This window comes from Pseudophryne corroboree, chromosome 5 (genome assembly GCF_028390025.1).
Source record: "Pseudophryne corroboree isolate aPseCor3 chromosome 5, aPseCor3.hap2, whole genome shotgun sequence".
NCBI lineage: Eukaryota > Metazoa > Chordata > Amphibia > Anura > Myobatrachidae > Pseudophryne > Pseudophryne corroboree.
Genome location: NC_086448.1, coordinates 25245973 through 25267563, shown reverse-complemented (window position 1 = coordinate 25267563; position 21591 = coordinate 25245973).

Here is a 21591-nt window from a genome sequence, read left to right as displayed (position 1 = left end):
GGTTTTGGAGTCCTTTTTTTACTGATATTTGGTGTTTTGGATTTGACATGCTCTGTACTATGACATTGGGCATCGGCCTTGGCAGACGACGTTGCTGGCATTTCATCGTCTCGGCCATGACTAGTGGCAGCAGCTTCAGCACGAGGTGGAAGTGGATCTTGATCTTTCCCTAATTTTGGAACCTCAACATTTTTGTTCTCCATATTTTAATAGGCACAACTAAAAGGCACCTCAGGTAAACAATGGAGATGGATGGATACTAGTATACAATTATGGATGGACTGCCGAGTGCCGACACAGAGGTAGCTACAGCCGTGGACTACCGTACTGTACTGTGTCTGCTGCTAATATAGACTGGTTGATAAAGAGATGTAGTAGTAGTATGTATGTATAAAGAAGAAAGAAAAAAAAACCACGGGTAGGTGGTATACAATTATGGACGGACGGCCGAGTGCCGACACAGAGGTAGCTACAGCCGTGGACTACCGTACTGTACTGTGTCTGCTGCTAATATAGACTGGTTGATAAAGAGATGTAGTAGTAGTATGTATGTATAAAGAAGAAAGAAAAAAAAACCACGGGTAGGTGGTATACAATTATGGACGGACTGCCCAGTGCCGACACAGAGGTAGCTACAGCCGTGGACTACCGTACTGTACTGTGTCTGCTGCTAATATAGACTGGTTGATAAAGAGATGTAGTAGTAGTATGTATGTATAAAGAAGAAAGAAAAAAAAACCACGGGTAGGTGGTATACAATTATGGACGGACTGCCGAGTGCCGACACAGAGGTAGCTACAGCCGTGGACTACCGTACTGTACTGTGTCTGCTGCTAATATAGACTGGTTGATAAAGAGATGTAGTAGTAGTATGTATGTATAAAGAAGAAAGAAAAAAAAAACCACGGGTAGGTGGTATACAATTATGGACGGACTGCCCAGTGCCGACACAGAGGTAGCTACAGCCGTGGACTACCGTACTGTACTGTGTCTGCTGCTAATATAGACTGGTTGATAAAGAGATGTAGTAGTAGTATGTATGTATAAAGAAGAAAGACTTAAAAACCACGGGTAGGTGGTATACAATTATGGACGGACTGCCCAGTGCCGACACAGAGGTAGCTACAGCCGTGGACTACCGTACTGTACTGTGTCTGCTGCTAATATAGACTGGTTGATAAAGAGATGTAGTAGTAGTAGTATGTATGTATAAAGAAGAAAGAAAAAAAAACCACGGGTAGGTGGTATACAATTATGGACGGACTGCCCAGTTCCGACACAGAGGTAGCTACAGCCGTGGACTACCGTACTGTACTGTGTCTGCTGCTAATATAGACTGGTTGATAAAGAGATGTAGTAGTAGTATGTATGTATAAAGAAGAAAGAAAAAAAAACCACGGGTAGGTGGTATACAATTATGGACGGACTGCCCAGTGCCGACACAGAGGTAGCTACAGCCGTGGACTACCGTACTGTACTGTGTCTGCTGCTAATATAGACTGGTTGATAAAGAGATGTAGTAGTAGTAGTATGTATGTATAAAGAAGAAAGAAAAAAAACCACGGGTAGGTGGTATACAATTATGGACGGACTGCCGAGTGCCGACACAGAGGTAGCTACAGCCGTGGACTACCGTACTGTACTGTGTCTGCTGCTAATATAGACTGGTTGATAAAGAGATGTAGTAGTAGTATGTATGTATAAAGAAGAAAGAAAAAAAAACCACGGGTAGGTGGTATACAATTATGGACGGACTGCCGAGTGCCGACACAGAGGTAGCTACAGCCGTGAACTACCGTACTGTGTCTGCTGCGACTGGATGATAAATAATGATATAAAAAATATATATATATCACTACTGCAGCCGGACAGGTATATATTATATAATGACGGACCTGCTGGACACTGTCTGTCAGCAGAATGAGTTTTTTATAGAATAAAAAAAAAAAACACCACACAAGTGAAGTCACACGACGAGTGTTTAACTTTTTCAGGCAATCACAATATAGTATACTATACTACTAACTATACTGGTGGTCAGTGTGGTCAGGTCACTGGTCAGTCACACTGGCAGTGGCACTCCTGCAGCAAAAGTGTGCACTGTTTAATTTTAATAATAATATGTACTCCTGGCTCCTGCTATAACCTATAACTGGCACTGCAGTGCTCCCCAGTCTCCCCCACAATTATAAGATGTGTGAGCTGAGCACAGTCAGATACGAGTGTTTAACTTTTTCAGGCAATCACAATATAGTATACTATACTACTAACTATACTGGTGGTCAGTGTGGTCAGGTCACTGGTCAGTCACACTGGCAGTGGCACTCCTGCAGCAAAAGTGTGCACTGTTTAATTTTAATAATAATATGTACTCCTGGCTCCTGCTATAACCTATAACTGGCACTGCAGTGCTCCCCAGTCTCCCCCACAATTATAAGATGTGTGAGCTGAGCACAGTCAGATATATACATAGATGATGCAGCACACTGGGCTGAGCAGTGCACACAGATATGGTATGTGACTGAGTCACTGTGTATCGTTTTTTTCAGGCAGAGAACGGATATATTAAATAAAACTGCACTGTCTGGTGGTCACTGTGGTCAGTCACTAGTAAACTCTGCACTCTCTACAGTTCTACAGTACTCCTAAGCTCCAGTAAATCAGGTCAATCTCTCTCTCTCTCTCTTCTAATCTAAATGGAGAGGACGCCAGCCACGTCCTCTCCCTATCAATCTCAATGCACGTGTGAAAATGGCGGCTACGCGCGGCTCCTTATATAGAATCCGAGTCTCGCGAGAATCCGACAGCGTCATGATGACGTTCGGGCGCGCTCGGGTTAACCGAGCAAGGCGGGAAGATCCGAGTCGCTCGGACCCGTGAAAAAAAACATGAAGTTCGTGCGGGTTCGGATTCAGAGAAACCGAACCCGCTCATCTCTACTATATACTATATATACTGGTGGTCAGCAAACTGTGCAAAACTGAAATGCATCACAGGTATGGATGGATAGTATACTTGACGACACAGAGGTAGGTAGAGCAGTGGCCTACTGTACCGTACTGCTATATACTATATACTGGTGGTCAGCAAACTGTGCAAAACTGAAATGCACCACAGGTATGGATGGATAGTATACTTGACGACACAGAGGTAGGTAGAGCAGTGGCCTTCTGTACCGTACTCCTATATATTATATACTGGTGGTCAGCAAAATTATGCACTGTACTCCTACTATATACTACAATGCAGCACAGATATGGAGCGTTTTTCAGGCAGAGAACGTATAATACTGGTGGTCACTGGTCAGCAAAACTCTGCACTGTACTCCTCCTATATAATACTGGTGGTCCCCAGTCCCCACAGCTCACCGCACGTCCCTGGTGAGCACAGATATATGCAGCACACTGAGCACAGATATGGAGCGTTTTTCAGGCAGAGAACGTATAATACTGGTGGTCACTGGTCAGCAAAACTCTGCACTGTACTCCTCCTATATAATGCTGGTGGTCCCCAGTCCCCACAATAAAGCAGTGTGAGCACAGATATATGCAGCACACTGAGCACAGATATGGAGCGTTTTTCAGGCAGAGAATGTATAATACTGGTGGTCACTGGTCAGCAAAACTCTGCACTGTACCCCTATATAATACTGCTGGTCCCCAGTCCCCACAATAAAGCAGTGAGCACAGATATTTGCAGCCACCTGAATAAAACTGAGAGGACGCCAGCCATGTCCTCTCACTATCATTTCCAATGCATGAGTGAAAAATGGCGGCGACGCGCGGCTCCTTATATAGAATCCGAATCTCGCGAGAATCCGACAGCGGGATGATGACGTTCGGGCGCTCGGGTTAACCGAGCAAGGCGGGAAGATTCGAATCTGCCTCGGAACCGTGTAAAATGGGTGAAGTTCGGGGGGGTTCGGATTCCGACGAACCGAACCCGCTCATCACTAGTTTATACTGAACAATTGGGGTAATAATATATAACAGGTTCTGGGTTATTCTGGTTACTGTATCTTTATACTAGAACTGCAATATCTGATAACTGTACCAGTGGATGAATACACGGATATTGGAAGTAATTCAGAGATAAACCAGATCGCTGCATACAGAGCCAGATCTGTGTCCATCTCCTGACATACTGGGAGCTGCGCAGCATGTGTGAGGCCGCCTCCTGATGCGTCTGCAGTTAGATTGCCGACACATCAGAACTAAGGTTGACCCCTGGCGGCGCAGCCTGGCTGCACTGTCAGGTGGCTTGCCGCCATTTTTTTTCGGAGTGGCTGCGTGTGACTTCACACACAGCCTCCCCAAAAATGGTCCCAGCCCGCCCTGGTTTGGGATGGCCCACTTCCCCTAATGTCACGACTATGCCCCCCCAAAGGCCGCCGCCGTCAATCACCCTGGAACTGCATTCTTCCGTAGGGTGCGTGCGCAGACCAACTGAATGCAGCCGCTGCGTACAGACATGCCGCTGCATTCGGGTCTGAATTAGGCCCATTGTGGGGAAATCAATTAGACGTGATAACCTGTTTACAGGGGTTAATGCGGCTAAATGCAACATAATGCAGCCGGGCGCAATTTGGCATCCAGTTAGTTAACTCTTCAAACAATTGGACACATAGCTCTTCTTGCAGCCCCTATTTTAAGGTAAAAATGCCTGGACTATGATGGTCATTCGGACCTGATCGCACGCTGCCTTTTTTCGCAGCGCAGCGATAAGGTCACTACTGTGCATGCGCAGGCGCGTCGTACGGGTACAAAGCGGATCGTTGCTGGGCGATGGATTTAGCGAAGAATCCATTCGCAGAGCCGATCGCAAGGTGATTGACAGGAAGAAGGCGTTTGTGGGTGGCAACTGACCATTTTCTGGGAGTGGTTGGAAAAACGCAGGCGTGTCCTAGCGTTTGCAGGGCGGGTGTCTGATGTCAATTCTGGGACCGGACAGGCTGAAGTGATCGCAGCGGCTGAGTAAGTTCTGGGCTACTCAGAAACTGCACAAACCATGGGGGTCATTCCGAGTTGATCGCTTACCAACTATTTTTTGCAGCCATGCAAACGCATAGTCGCCGCCCACTGGGGAGTGTATTTTAGCTTTGCAAGTGTGCGATCGCCTGTGCAGCCGATCGGTACAAATATAGTTTGTGTAGTTTCTGAGTAGCTCAGGACTTACTCAGCCGCTGCGATCACTTCAGCCTGTCCGGTCCCGGAATTGACGTCAGACACCCGCCCTGCAAACGCCTAGACACGCCTGCGTTTTTCCAAACACTCTCTGAAAACTTTCAGTTGACACCCGTAAATGCCTTCTTCCTGTCAATCTTCTTGTGATCGGCTGTGCGAATGGATTCTTCGTTAAATCCATCGCCCAGCAATGATCCTCTTTGTACCCGTACACCGCGCCTGCGCATTGCAGTGCATACGCATGCGCAGTAGTGACCTGATTGTTGCACTGCGAAAAACGGCAGCGTGCGATCAGGTCGGAATGACTTCCTATTTTTGTAGTGCTCGGCTGCACAGGCGTTCGCACACTTGCAAAGCTAAAATACACTCCCCAATGGGCAGCGACTATGCGTTTGCACGGCTGCAAAAAATAGCTAGTGAGCGATCAACTCGGAATGACCCCCTTTGTTCCGAACCCCTAGAATACCCCCCAGCCCCCCTTAATGATTAATGAGGCACTTAAAAGTTTTTAAATAGCTTCATTTTAACAGTAATTATATGTAGTTTTTGGAGTGATGTTCCGCAAAATGCAGAATAATGGTGGTCATTCCGAGTTGTTCGCTCGCTAGCTGCTTTTAGCAGCATTGGAAACGCTAGGCCGCCGCCCTCTGGGAGTGTATCTTAGCTTAGCAGAATAGCGAACTAAAGATTAGCAGAACTGCTACTAAATAATTCTTTGCAGTTTCTGAGTAGCTCCAGACCTACTCCTAGATTGCAATCAATGCAGACTGTTTAGTTCCTGGTTTGACGTCACAAACACGCCCTGCGTTCAGCCAGCCACTCCCCCGTTTCTCCAGCCACTCCTTCGTTTTTACTTGGCACGCCTGCGTTTTTTAGCACACTTCCTGAAAACGCCACGTTGCCGCCCAGAAACACCCACTTCCTGTCAATCACACTACGATCACTCGAGCGTTGAAAAAACGTCGCTCGAGCTTGTGCAAATCTTCAAAGATTTGTGTTTAATTACATGCACATGCGCATTTTCCACCTAATCGCTGCGTTGCGCAAAACGGCAACGAGCGAACAACTCAGAATGACCACCCATGGGTTATGATTTAGGACAGGTATATGGGGGTGTTGTATTGATGGGAAAGATGTTTTTAGAATGGCAGGTGGGAGCTTCTGGTGTTTTTTTAAACAAACTTTTGTGGCAAACGTGACAGAAAAAAAAATCTTATTACAGGCAATTTTATGCACCCCAGATTTTTCAAGATCATAAATTTACTGAAAAACACTGACTTCCTATTACTTTTTCAATATTATAAAAAAAAAAATTCAAAAATTAGCCATTTAACACTATTGAAGAGTCTCAGACACTTTGCATTTGGCTGCGAATAGACTTCTACACAGTTATTCAAACATAGGGGGTAATTCCAAGTTGATCGCAGCAGGAAATTTTTTAGCAGTTGAGCAAAACCAGGGCCCTCATTCCGAGTTGTTCGCTCGGAGTTTTTCATCGCATCGCAGTGAGAATTCTCTTAGTGCGCATGCGCAATGTTCGCACTGCGACTGCGCCAAGTAACTTTGCTATGAAGAAAGTAAGTTTACTCACGGCTTTTTCATCGCTCCGACGTTCGCATTGTGATTGACAGGAAATGGGTGTTACTGGCCGGATGCACGGCGTTTTAGGGGCGTGTGGCTGGAAACGCTACCGTTTCCGGAAAAAACGCAGGAGTGGCCGGGGAAACGGTGGGTGTGCCTGGGCGAACGCTGGGTGTGTTTATGACGTCAGCCAGGACCGAAAAGCACTGAACTGATCGCACAGGCAGAGTAAGTCTGAAGCTACTCAAAAACTGCTAACTCGTTTGTAATCGCAATATTGCGCATACATCGGTCGCACATTTAAGAAGCTAAGATTCACTCCCAGTAGGCGGCGGCTTAGCGTGTGTAACTCTGCTACATTCGCCTTGCGAGCGAACAACTCGGAATGAGGGCCCTTGTGCACTGCAGGGGAGGCAGATATAACGTGCCGTGAGAGTTAGATTTGGGTGTGGTGAGTTCAATCTGCAATCTAAATTGCAGTGTAAAAATAAAGCAGCTAGTATTTACCCTGCACAGAAACAAAATAACCCACCCAAATCTTACTCTCTCTGCAAATGTTATATCTGCCCCACCTGGAGTGCACATGGTTTTGCCCAACTGCTAAAAAATGTCCTGCTGCGATCAACTTGGAATTACCCCCATAGTTTGTGCTGTTTTGGGATACATGATGAATTCCCCATTTTTCCTCACACCTATCGCAGCTAACATCATAGAGAATTGTCGTGTGACTGCCGGGATATTCCTTTTCTAATTGAATTGTGCTTTAAGCAGGGATGCGATATAAGTAGAATTACTGAATGATAAACGCATTAATTCAGGCCGCAGTAAACCAAGATTTCTTCCCACATCTAACTGAATTCCCCCCAATATCTTCATAACTACTTATGGGCCTATTTTTTAGAAAACCAATCTTATACCACTTTCATACCGTCTGAGGCGGGTTGCACCCTGGTGCCTGACACGGGAGCTCCCAGTGTGCGACCCGCCTCAATACCCCCTTTCATTCCGCAGACTGCAACCCGGCAATATGCCAAGTTGGTACGTCGGCGCTGACACGGCATGGGCGGTGCTAGAAGATCACATGATGCACCTCATGCAATGATGTAGAAGAGGTGCAATGAGGTAGCTGTATGACTAAGCCAAGCGACACAATTGGAATTATACATCCAAATCACTGGAATTAAATGGCAAAATCTCACTATCGCCTGCCTAGTGAAGTGGAATCTAGATGGGATTTGGTACCGGGGACAGAATACCTCCATCAATTGTCTAAATCCCACTCCACTAATGGCGGATACCGGACGCACGTCTAACACCAACATAAGTGTCAAGGCCTCAGTTCTGAGGGCTTCCATCGTCATGTAAAGCTGAACCACTAGTCATGAACATAGGCCAGGGCCTCAGCCGTTCCTTGCCACTCCGTGTCGTAAATGGCATATTGGCAAGTTTACGTTTCTCCTCAGACCAATTAAATTTCTTTTTTTGGATCTTTTTACTGAACTTTGGTTTTCAGATTTTACATGCCCTCTACTATCACATTAGGCATCGGCCTTGGCAGACGACGTTGATGGCATTTCATCATCTATGTCATGGCTAGTGGCAGCAGCTTCAGCACTAGGAGGAAGTGGTTCTTCTTGATCTTTCCCTATTTTATCCTCAAAATGTTTGTTATCCGTTATTTTTCTGGAGTTATATAAGACAATATGCGGCACAAGAGAGCGTACCTCTACACCACACAGGGCAAAACATGTGAAAATTATTTGGATTAAATATTAATAACCCCTTTATTTGGAGTGAATAATATACAGCACAGGACAGCATCACTGAACTTATATGGCAGCACCACTGGACTGGATTTATACGGAATTACCGTATATACTAGAGATGTGCACTTGAAATTTTTCGGGATTTGTGTTTTGGTTTTGGGTTCGGTTCCGCGGCCGTGTTTTGGGTTCGACCGCGTTTTGGCAAAACCTCACCGATTTTTTTTTGTCGGATTCGGGTGTGTTTTGGATTCGGGTGTTTTTTTCAAAAAACACTAAAAAACAGCTTAAATCATAGAATTTGGGGGTCATTTTGATCCCAAAGTATTATTAACCTCAAAAACCATAATTTACACTCATTTTCAGTCTATTCTGAATACCTCACACCTCACAATATTATTTTTAGTCCTAAAATTTGCACCGAGGTCGCTGGATGACTAAGCTAAGCGACCCTAGTGGCCGACACAAACACCTGGCCCACCTAGGAGTGGCACTGCAGTGTCACGCAGGATGTCCCTTCCAAAAAACCCTCCCCAAACAGCACATGACGCAAAGAAAAAAAGAGGCGCAATGAGGTAGCTGTGTGAGTAAGCTAAGCGACCCTAGTGGCCGACACAAACACCTGGCCCATCTAGGAGTGGCACTGCAGTGTCACGCAGGATGTCCCTTCCAAAAAACCCTCCCCAAACAGCACATGACGCAAAGAAAAAAAGAGGCGCAATGAGGTAGCTGTGTGAGTAAGATAAGCGACCCTAGTGGCCGACACAAACACCGGGCCCATCTAGGAGTGGCACTGCAGTGGCACGCAGGATGGCCCTTCCAAAAACCCCTCCCCAAACAGCACATGACGCAAAGAAAAAAAGAGGCGCAATGAGGTAGCTGTGTGAGTAAGATAAGCGACCCTAGTGGCCGACACAAACACCGGGCCCATCTAGGAGTGGCACTGCAGTGTCACGCAGGATGTCCCTTCCAAAAAACCCTCCCCAAACAGCACATGACGCAAAGAAAAAAAGAGGCGCAATGAGGTAGCTGTGTGAGTAAGCTAAGCGACCCTAGTGGCTGACACAAACACCGGGCCCATCTAGGAGTGGCACTGCAGTGTCACGCAGGATGTCCCTTCCAAAAAACCCTCCCCAAACAGCACATGACGCAAAGAAAAAAAGAGGCGCAATGAGGTAGCTGTGTGAGTAAGCTAAGCGACCCTAGTGGCCGACACAAACACCGGGCCCATCTAGGAGTGGCACTGCAGTGTCACGCAGGATGTCCCTTCCAAAAAACCCTCCCCAAACAGCACATGACGCAAAGAAAAAAAGAGGCGCAATGAGGTAGCTGTGTGAGTAAGCTAAGCGACCCTAGTGGCCGACACAAACACCGGGCCCATCTAGGAGTGGCACTGCAGTGGCACGCAGGATGGCCCTTTCAAAAAACCCTCCCCAAACAGCACATGACGCAAAAAATTAAATTAAGAAAAATTAATTAATTAATTAAATTAAGAAAAATTAAAGAAAAAAGAGGTGCAAGATGGAATTGTCCTTGGGCCCTCCCACCCACCCTTATGTTGTATAAACAGGACATGCACACTTTAACCAACCCATCATTTCAGTGACAGGGTCTGCCACACGACTGTGACTGATATGACGGGTTGGTTTGGACCCCCACCAAAAAAGAAGCAATTAATCTCTCCTTGCACAAACTGGCTCTACAGAGGCAAGATGTCCACCTCATCATCATCCTCCGATATATCACCGTGTACATCCCCCTCCTCACAGATTATCAATTCGTCCCCACTGGAATCCACCATCTCAGCTCCCTGTGTACTTTGTGGAGGCAATTGCTGCTGGTCAATGTCTCCGCGGAGGAATTGATTATAATTCATTTTAATGAACATCATCTTCTCCACATTTTCTGGATGTAACCTCGTACGCCGATTGCTGACAAGGTGAGCGGCGGCACTAAACACTCTTTCGGAGTACACACTTGTGGGAGGGCAACTTAGGTAGAATAAAGCCAGTTTGTGCAAGGGCCTCCAAATTGCCTCTTTTTCCTGCCAGTATAAGTACGGACTGTGTGACGTGCCTACTTGGATGCGGTCACTCATATAATCCTCCACCATTCTTTCAATGGGGAGAGAATCATATGCAGTGACAGTAGACGACATGTCCGTAATCGTTGTCAGGTCCTTCAGTCCGGACCAGATGTCAGCATCAGCAGTCGCTCCAGACTGCCCTGCATCACCGCCAGCGTGTGGGCTCGGAATTCTGAGCCTTTTCCTCGCACCCCCAGTTGCGGGAGAATGTGAAGGAGGAGATGTTGACAGGTCGCGTTCCGCTTGACTTGACAATTTTCTCACCAGCAGGTCTTTGAACCCCAGCAGACTTGAGTCTGCCGGAAAGAGAGATCCAAGGTAGGCTTTAAATCTAGGATCGAGCACGGTGGACAAAATGTAGTGCTCTGATTTCAACAGATTGACCACCCGTGAATCCTTGTTAAGCGAATTAAGGGCTCCATCCACAAGTCCCACATACCTAGCGGAATCGCTCCGTGTTAGCTCCTCCTTCAATGTCTCCAGCTTCTTCTGCAAAAGCCTGATGAGGGGAATGACCTGACTCAGGCTGGCAGTGTCTGAACTGACTTCACGTGTGGCAAGTTCAAAGGGCATCAGAACCTTGCACAATGTTGAAATCATTCTCCACTGCGCTTGAGACAGGTGCATTCCACCTCCTATATCGTGCTCAATTGTATAGGCTTGAATGGCCTTTTGCTGCTCCTCCAACCTCTGAAGCATATAGAGGGTTGAATTCCACCTCGTTACCACTTCTTGCTTCAGATGATGGCAGGGCAGGTTCAGTTGTTTTTGGTGGTGCTCCAGTCTTCTGTACGTGGTGCCTGTACGCCGAAAGTGTCCCGCAATTCTTCTGGCCACCGACAGCATCTCTTGCACGCCCCTGTCGTTTTTAAAAAAATTCTGCACCACCAAATTCAAGGTATGTGCAAAACATGGGACGTGCTGGAATTTGCCCAGATTTAATGCACACACAATATTGCTGGCGTTGTCCGATGCCACAAATCCACAGGAGAGTCCAATTGGGGTAAGCCATTCCGCAATGATCTTCCTCAGTTGCCGTAAGAGGTTTTCAGCTGTGTGCGTATTCTGGAAAGCGGTGATACAAAGCGTAGCCTGCCTAGGAAAGAGTTGGCGTTTGCGAGATGCTGCTACTGGTGCCGCCGCTGCTGTTCTTGCGGCGGGAGTCCATACATCTACCCAGTGGGCTGTCACAGTCATATAGTCCTGACCCTGCCCTGCTCCACTTGTCCACATGTCCGTGGTTAAGTGGACATTGGGTACAACTGCATTTTTTAGGACACTGGTGAGTCTTTTTCTGACGTCCGTGTACATTCTCGGTATCGCCTGCCTAGAGAAGTGGAACCTAGATGGTATTTGGTAACGGGGGCACACTACCTCAAGAAATTGTCTAGTTCCCTGTGAACTAACGGCGGATACCGGACGCACGTCTACCACCAACATAGTTGTCAAGGCCTCAGTTATCCGCTTTGCAGCAGGATGACTGCTGTGATATTTCATCTTCCTCGCAAAGGACTGTTGGACAGTCAATTGCTTACTGGAAGTAGTACAAGTGGGCTTACGACTTCCCCTCTGGGATGACCATCGACTCCCAGCAGCAACAACAGCAGCGCCAGCAGCAGTAGGCGTTACACGCAAGGATGCATCGGAGGAATCCCAGGCAGGAGAGGACTCGTCAGAATTGCCAGTGACATGGCCTGCAGGACTATTGGCATTCCTGGGGAAGGAGGAAATTGACACTGAGGGAGTTGGTGGGGTGGTTTGCGTGAGCTTGGTTACAAGAGGAAGGGATTTACTGGTCAGTGGACTGCTTCCGCTGTCACCCAAAGTTTTTGAACTTGTCACTGACTTATTATGAATGCGCTGCAGGTGACGTATAAGGGAGGATGTTCCGAGGTGGTTAACGTCCTTACCCCTACTTATTACAGCTTGACAAAGGCAACACACGGCTTGACAAATGTTGTCCGCATTTCTGGTGAAATACTTCCACACCGAAGAGCTGATTTTTTTGTATTTTGACCAGGCATGTCAATGGCCCTATTCCTCCCACGGACAACAGGTGTCTCCCCGGGTGCCTGACTTAAACAAACCACCTCACCATCAGAATCCTCCTGGTCAATTTCCTCCCCAGCGCCAGCAACACCCATATCCTCCTCATCCTGGTGTACTTCAACACTGACATCTTCAATCTGACTATCAGGAACTGGACTGCGGGTGCTCCTTCCAGCACTTGCAGGGGGCGTGCAAATGGTGGAAGGCGCATGCTCTTCACGTCCAGTGTTGGGAAGGTCAGGCATCGCAACCGACACAATTGGAGTCGGACTCTCCTTGTGGATTTGGGATTTCGAAGAACGCACAGTTCTTTGCGGTGCTACTGCTTTTGCCAGCTTGAGTCTTTTCATTTTTCTAGCAAGAGGCTGAGTGCTTCCATCCTCATGTGAAGCTGAACCACTAGCCATGAACATAGGCCAGGGCCTCAGCCGTTCCTTGCCACTCCGTGTGGTAAATGGCATATTGGCAAGTTTACGCTTCTCCTCCGGCAATTTTATTTTAGGTTTTGGAGTCCTTTTTTTACTGATATTTGGTGTTTTGGATTTGACATGCTCTGTACTATGACATTGGGCATCGGCCTTGGCAGACGACGTTGCTGGCATTTCATCGTCTCGGCCATGACTAGTGGCAGCAGCTTCAGCACGAGGTGGAAGTGGATCTTGATCTTTCCCTAATTTTGGAACCTCAACATTTTTGTTCTCCATATTTTAATAGGCACAACTAAAAGGCACCTCAGGTAAACAATGGAGATGGATGGATACTAGTATACTTATGGATGGACTGCCGAGTGCCGACACAGAGGTAGCTACAGCTGTGGACTAACGTACTGTGTCTGCTGCTAATATAGACTGGATGATAATGAGATGAAATCAATATAATATCACTAGTACTGCAGCCGGACAGGTATGTATATTTATTATGTAATGACTGATGACGGACCTGCTGGACACTGTCAGCTCAGCAGCACCGCAGACTGCTACAGTAAGCTACTATACTATAGTAGTATGTACAAAGAAGAAAGAAAAAAAAAAAACCACGGGGAGGTGGTATACAATTATGGATGGACTGCCGAGTGCCGACACAGAGGTAGCTACAGCCGTGGACTAACGTACTGTGTCTGCTGCTAATATAGACTGGATGATAATGAGATGAAATCAATATAATATCACTAGTACTGCAGCCGGACAGGTATGTATATTTATTATGTAATGACTGATGACGGACCTGCTGGACACTGTCAGCTCAGCAGCACCGCAGACTGCTACAGTAAGCTACTATACTATAGTAGTATGTACAAAGAAGAAAGAAAAAAAAAACCACGGGGAGGTGGTATACAATTATGGATGGACTGCCGAGTGCCGACACAGAGGTAGCTACAGCCGTGGACTAACGTACTGTGTCTGCTGCTAATATAGACTGGATGATAATGAGATGAAATCAATATAATATCACTAGTACTGCAGCCGGACAGGTATGTATATTTATTATGTAATGACTGATGACGGACCTGCTGGACACTGTCAGCTCAGCAGCACCGCAGACTGCTACAGTAAGCTACTATACTATAGTAGTATGTACAAAGAAGAAAGAAAAGAAAAAAACCACGGGGAGGTGGTATACAATTATGGATGGACTGCCGAGTGCCGACACAGAGGTAGCTACAGCCGTGGACTAACGTACTGTGTCTGCTGCTAATATAGACTGGATGATAATGAGATGAAATCACTATAATATCACTAGTACTGCAGCCGGACAGGTATGTATATTTATTATGTAATGACTGATGACGGACCTGCTGGACACTGTCAGCTCAGCAGCACCGCAGACTGCTACAGTAAGCTACTATACTATAGTAGTATGTACAAAGAAGAAAGAAAAAAAAAAAAACCACGGGGAGGTGGTATACAATTATGGATGGACTGCCGAGTGCCGACACAGAGGTAGCTACAGCCGTGGACTAACGTACTGTGTCTGCTGCTAATATAGACTGGATGATAATGAGATGAAATCAATATAATATCACTAGTACTGCAGCCGGACAGGTATGTATATTTATTATGTAATGACTGATGACGGACCTGCTGGACACTGTCAGCTCAGCAGCACCGCAGACTGCTACAGTAAGCTACTATACTATAGTAGTATGTACAAAGAAGAAAGAAAAAAAAAAAACCACGGGGAGGTGGTATACAATTATGGATGGACTGCCGAGTGCCGACACAGAGGTAGCTACAGCCGTGGACTAACGTACTGTGTCTGCTGCTAATATAGACTGGATGATAATGAGATGAAATCAATATAATATCACTAGTACTGCAGCCGGACAGGTATGTATATTTATTATGTAATGACTGATGACGGACCTGCTGGACACTGTCAGCTCAGCAGCACCGCAGACTGCTACAGTAAGCTACTATACTATAGTAGTATGTACAAAGAAGAAAGAAAAAAAAAACCACGGGGAGGTGGTATACAATTATGGATGGACTGCCGAGTGCCGACACAGAGGTAGCTACAGCCGTGGACTAACGTACTGTGTCTGCTGCTAATATAGACTGGATGATAATGAGATGAAATCAATATATATGTATATATAATATCACTAGTACTGCAGCCGGACAGGTATATATATTTATTATGTAATGACTGATGACGGACCTGCTGGACACTGTCAGCTCAGCAGCACCGCAGACTGCTACAGTAAGCTACTATAGTAGTATGTACAAAGAAGAATGAAAAAAAAAAAAAAACACGGGTAGGTGGTATACAATATTATATATATATATATTATATACAATTATATATATATATATATATATATATATATATATATATTAAACTGGTGGTGATTGATTATTAAACTGGTGGTCAGGTCACTGGTCACACTATCAGCAACTTGCAAGTAGTACTCCTAGCAGACAATCACAAAATATATTATACTGGTCTGGTGGTCAGTGTGGTCACAATGGCAGTGTGGCACTGACTCTGGCAGCAAAAGTGTGCACTGTACGTTATATGTACTCCTGAGTCCTGCTCTCAGACTCTAACTGCTCCCCACTGTCAGTGTCTCCCCCACAAGTCAGATAATTAATACAGTCACACTATCTAATCTATATCACTTCAGCAAGTAGTAGTAGTATAGTAGTACTCCTCCTAATAATGCTCCCCAAAATTACTACTACTGTGTCTCTCTCTACTGTCTCACTCTCTTCTCTATAAACGGAGAGGACGCCAGCCACGTCCTCTCCCTATGAATCTCAATGCACGTGTGAAAATGGCGGCAACGCGCGGCTCCTTATATAGATTCCGAGTCTTGCGATAGAATCCGAGCCTCGCGAGAATCCGACAGCGGGATGATGACGTTCGGGCGCGCTCGGGTTAACCGAGCAAGGCGGGAAGATCCGAGTCGCTCGGACCCGTGTAAAAAAAACTGAAGTTCGGGCGGGTTCGGATTCAGAGGAACCGAACCCGCTCATCTCTAGTATATACTCGAGTATAAGTCGACCCGAATATAAGCCGAGGCACCTAATTCTACCACAAAAACCTGGGAAAACTTATTGACTCGAGTATAAGCCTAGGGTGGGAAATGCAGCTCTAGCCGTACACAAACCTCAGTGCCAGATATGCCCTCATACTGCCAGATATGTCCCCACAGTGCCAGATATGCCCTCATACTGCCAGATATGCCCCACAGTGCCTGATGTGCCAGATATGCCCTCATGCTGCCAAATATGCCCGACAGTGCCAGATATGCCCTCATGCTGCCAAATATGCCCCACAGTGCCAGATGTGCCAGATATGCCCTCATGCTGCCAGGTATGCCCTCATGCTGCCAGATATGCCCCTCATGCGGCCAGATATGCCCCACAGTGCCAGATATGCCCCTCATGCTGCCAGATATGCCCCTCATGCTGTCAGATATGCCCCTCATGCTGCCACATATGCCCCTCATGCTGCCACATATGCCCCCTCCCCAAGTGCCAAATATGCTCCCCAAGTGCCTGTTACTTACCCCTCCGTCGATCCCGCGCTGTCTTCTGAAGGAGGGACACGGAGCGCACAGCGCGCGCCTCTCCTGTGTCCCTCCTGCATCTCCGGCGGCGGGTCTATTAAAGGAAGTGCCGGTTCGTGATCAGAGGTCACGAACGGGTACTTCCTTTAATAGACCCGCCGCTGCCGCCGGAGATGCAGGAGGGACACAGGAGAGGCGCGTGCTGGGCGCTCCGTGTCCCTCCTTCACACTGCTCTGCCTGTCACACTGCACTGCCACTGACTCGAGTATAAGCTGAGGTGGCTTTTTCAGCACAAAAAAAAGTGCTGAAAAAGTCGGCTTATACTCGAGTATATACGGTATATGGATTTATATGGAATTATACGGCAGGATAACTGGAATTATATGGCAGTATCACGGGAATTATACAGCAATATCACAGGAATTATACGGCAGTATCACAGGAATTATAAACCAGTATCACGGGAATTATACGCCATTATTCCGAGAATTACATGGCAATATCACAGGAATCATACGGCAATATCACAGGAATTATATGGCAATATCACGGGAATTATAGGCCAGTATCATGGGAATTATACGGCATTAACACTGGATATATGGCAGCAGAGGACACCACCACTGTGACTGCCTGTACTGATACAGCACAATACACTGACTACACTGGACTGGTCTACACAACACAGCACCACTTTACAGCTACACTGGATATATGGCAGCAGAGAACACCAACACTGTGACTGGCTGGACTGATACAGCACAATACACTGACTACACTGGACTGGTCTACACAACACAGCACCACTTTATACAGCTACACTGGATATATGGCAGCAGAGAACACCAACACTGTGACTGGCTGGACTGATACAGCACAATACACTGACTACACTGGACTGGTCTGCACAACACAGCCCCACTTTATACAGCTACACTGGATATATGGCAGCAGAGAACACCAGCACTGTGACTGGCTGGACTGATGCAGCACAATACACTGACTACACTGGACTGATCTGCACAACACAGCACCACTTTATACAGCTACACTGGATATATGGCAGCAGAGAACACCAACACTGTGACTGGCTGGACTGATACAGCACAATACACTGACTACACTGGACTGGTCTGCACAACACAGCCCCACTTTATACAGCTACACTGGATATATGGCAGCAGAGAACACCAACACTGTGACTGGCTGGACTGATACAGCACAATACACTGACTACACTGGACTGGTCTGCACAACACAGCCCCACTTTATACAGCTACACTGGATATATGGCAGCAGAGGACACCAACACTGTGACTGGCTGGACTGATGCAGCACAATACACTGACTACACTGGACTGGTCTGCACAACACAGCACCACTTTATACAGCTACACTGGATATATGGCAGCAGAGGACACCACCACTGTGACTGGCTGGACTGATGCAGCACAATACACTGACTACACTGGACTGATCTGCACAACACAGCCCCACTTTATACAGCTACACTGGACTGGTCTGAGCAGCACAGGACTAGTTGCCACCCCACTTTCCTGCCCCCAAACAGACACTGAACACTGAGGACACGTCCTCTCTATACACTCACTGAGACTGGAGTGAAAATGGCTGTGACGCGCGGCTCCTTATATGAAATCCAAATACCTCGAGAATCCGACAGTGGGATGATGATTTGCCTCGTTCGGGTTTCCGAGTCAGGCGGGAAAACCCGAGCCTGGCTCGGAACCAACTCGAAAGGCAAAGTACGGTAGGGTTCGCTTCTCTGAGAACCGAACCCGCTCATCTCTACTACCCATGTGTGCCTCTATCCTTACCTGTGGGTGCCTCTGCCCCTACACATGTGTGCCAATGCCTCTACTCGTGGGTGCCTCTGCCCTTACACATGGGTGCCTCTGCCCGTACCTATGGATGTCTCTACCCTTACACATGGGTGCCTCTGCCCCTACCTATGGATGTCTCTACCCTTACACATGGGTGCCTCTGCCCCTACCTATGGATGTCTCTACCCTTACACATGGGTGCCTCTGCCCCTACCTATGGATGTCTCTACCCTTACACATGGGTGCCTCTGCCCCTACCTATGGGTGCCTCTGCCCTTACACGTGGGTGCCTCTGCCCCTACCTATGTGTGCTTCTGTGTATATTGCTCCAGGCATTCCAGAGTTATGCCGCAAACTATGGATTTTTACATGTCACCCTCTTCGTACCCCCACCCTAGGGGTGCTATGGGTGTCTCACCCCCACAGTATTTTTGTCCAGACTGTAAGTCATATGTGTACCAAGTTTGCTGTAAATTGCTGCAGGCATTCCAGAGTTATGTTGGAACATATATACACACATACACACAAACATATGTCCATTTTTATATATAAAGATTAAATGCTTCATAGTATCCAGACTCATAAGTATATGGTATTCAGTGGGCTCCCTATGTCTCTGAGTACTTGGTCTTCCCACGCCAAGCCACGGAATGTGTGTCCACAATTTACAGATGTGTTGATTGCTGCAAACATGTTAAAGGTAACACAATTGTACGTGCGGACTGCTCATTCCCCAGACACAGTGGCAGCATGGGGAACTGTCCGGGACGTATTGTTTCTCACACACGGGGAGATATAATAATTTATTCAGAAACTCCTATCTCTGCTCTTAGCCCGGAGAGCACAAAGTGTCAGATCATGTGTAACGCTGGGTGACAATGTGTAACGCGCAATATGTGACTGCTTGCTATTATTAGACACAGGCGTAGCCTACGATGTCTCTGCTCGTGTCAGAGCAAAAATAACCAGGATAAAATATAATGCGTCCATATCAGGGGGCCGAGGGCTACGTGTAATCTGCGGAACGATGGCAGGGGTGTATCTACTTCACCCCAACTGAGAGCACCCCCAAGGGGAGATGTATCACAAGTAGGGATGTTTCCCTTAGCAACCAAAGAGAATCTACCGTAGCCAGAGGCGGATTTAGACCTCAGGGGGACCTGAGCAAGATACCGATCTGGGGCCCCCCTTCCTCAAACAATCCATAACATTATATTTTCCGTCCTGATTTATGCCCCTTACATAATTTGTTGTTATTTCTCAGGTGTGTGTGATCTCTACAGCTATTAGTACAGTATGTAATAATATAGGCCCTCATTCCGAGTTGATCGGTCGCAAGGCGAATTTAGCAGAGTTACACACGCTAAGCCTACGCCTACTGGGAGTGTATCTTAGCTTCTTAAAATTGCGACCGATGTAATCGCAATATTGCGATTACAAACTACTTTGCAGTTTCTGAGTAACTTCAACCTTACTCTGCCTGTGCGATCAGTTCAGTGCTTGTCGTTCCTGGTTTGACGTCACAAACACACCCAGCGTTCGGCCAGACACTCCCCCGTTTCTCCAGCCACTCCTGCGTTTTTTCCGGAAACGGTAGCGTTTTCAACCACACGCCCATAAAACGCCGTGTTTCCGCCCAGTAACACCCATTTCCTGTCAATCACATTACGAACGCCGGAGCGATGAAAAAGCCGTGAGTAAAAATACTATCTTCATTGTTAAATTACTTGGCGCAGTCGCAGTGCGAATATTGCGCATGCGTACTAAGCGGATTTTCATTGCGATGCGATGAAAAATACCGAGCGAACGACTCGGAATGAGGGCCATAGTGCAATTGTATAGCACAATAGAATATCCTAGCGCTGTGTAAGTAATGGGATGTGGGACCTGCTAGTGGGGGACCGGGTACAGTTTAAAAAATATATATATAAAAAAATTGAATTGATCAAGGTTTAAGATTATTTTTTTTTATGAATTTGATCTATGGGGGAGATTCAATTGTTTGAAAAGTCAGTTAGGTGTCAGTTTTATCCTATCTAATAAATAGGAAAAAACAGACATCCAACCGACTTTTCAAACATTTGAATTCCCCCCTATATGTTTTACCTTTTCCATATTGGTGTAACTGAATTATACCCAAATCTGGGTTACACATGTGCACATCTGCAAAAAGCAGCCAGCAAAGTGGGACATTCTCCATTTCTGTATCACTGGGGCAGCTGAATATCACGGAGAGGTATTTGAATATCTCTTAAAACTGCAGGACACGCAGGACACTGCGTTATAAACTAAATTAGCTTCCTGTATTATTTATTGTCACTTTGGGGGTAATTCAGACCTGATCGCATGCAGTAAGAAAACGCAGCCTAGCGATCAGATCTGAATTACCCCCTTTCTGAGGGAGGTCGCAGTGCTGGACCTTGCAGAGCCGGGCTATTGGGGGTCATTCCGAGTTGATCGTAGCTGTGCTAAATTCAGACATCCGGGGGGACGCCCGGCACAGGGCTAGTCCGCCCCGCATGTCAGTGCCGCCCCCCCCCCCCTTCCCCTGCAGAAATGCAAAAGCATCGCACAGCGGCGATGCTTTTGCATTTAAGGAGTACCTCCCGACCAGCGCAGCTCCTGCGGCTGGCTGGGAGAACCTCCTCGCTGCTCGGGTCGCAGCGGCTGCGTGTGATGTCATGCAGCCGCCGCGGCCCTCCCCCAACGGTCCGGCCACGCCTGCATTGGCCGGTCCGCGCCCCCTAAACGGTGGCTTAACGCCGCCTTCTAGTGCCCTCCCGGCCAGCGACCACCTCTGCCTCAGAGGCGATCGCTAGGCAACGACGGCTGGCATGTGCCAGCGCACTGCGGCACCGGCACATGCGCAGTTACGACCCGATCGCTGCGTTGCGATAAACTGCAGCGATCGGGTCAGAATGACCCCCATTATCTCACTAGAAAAGGCTTCATCCTCTGTTATCAGCCCCAGGGCCGTAACTAGGTGTGTGCTGATGGTGCCTTGCCCACAGCACACATGCACTGAAGGCGCACCATCGGTGGCAACCCTCCCTCCCCCGCACGGCCGCAGCGACT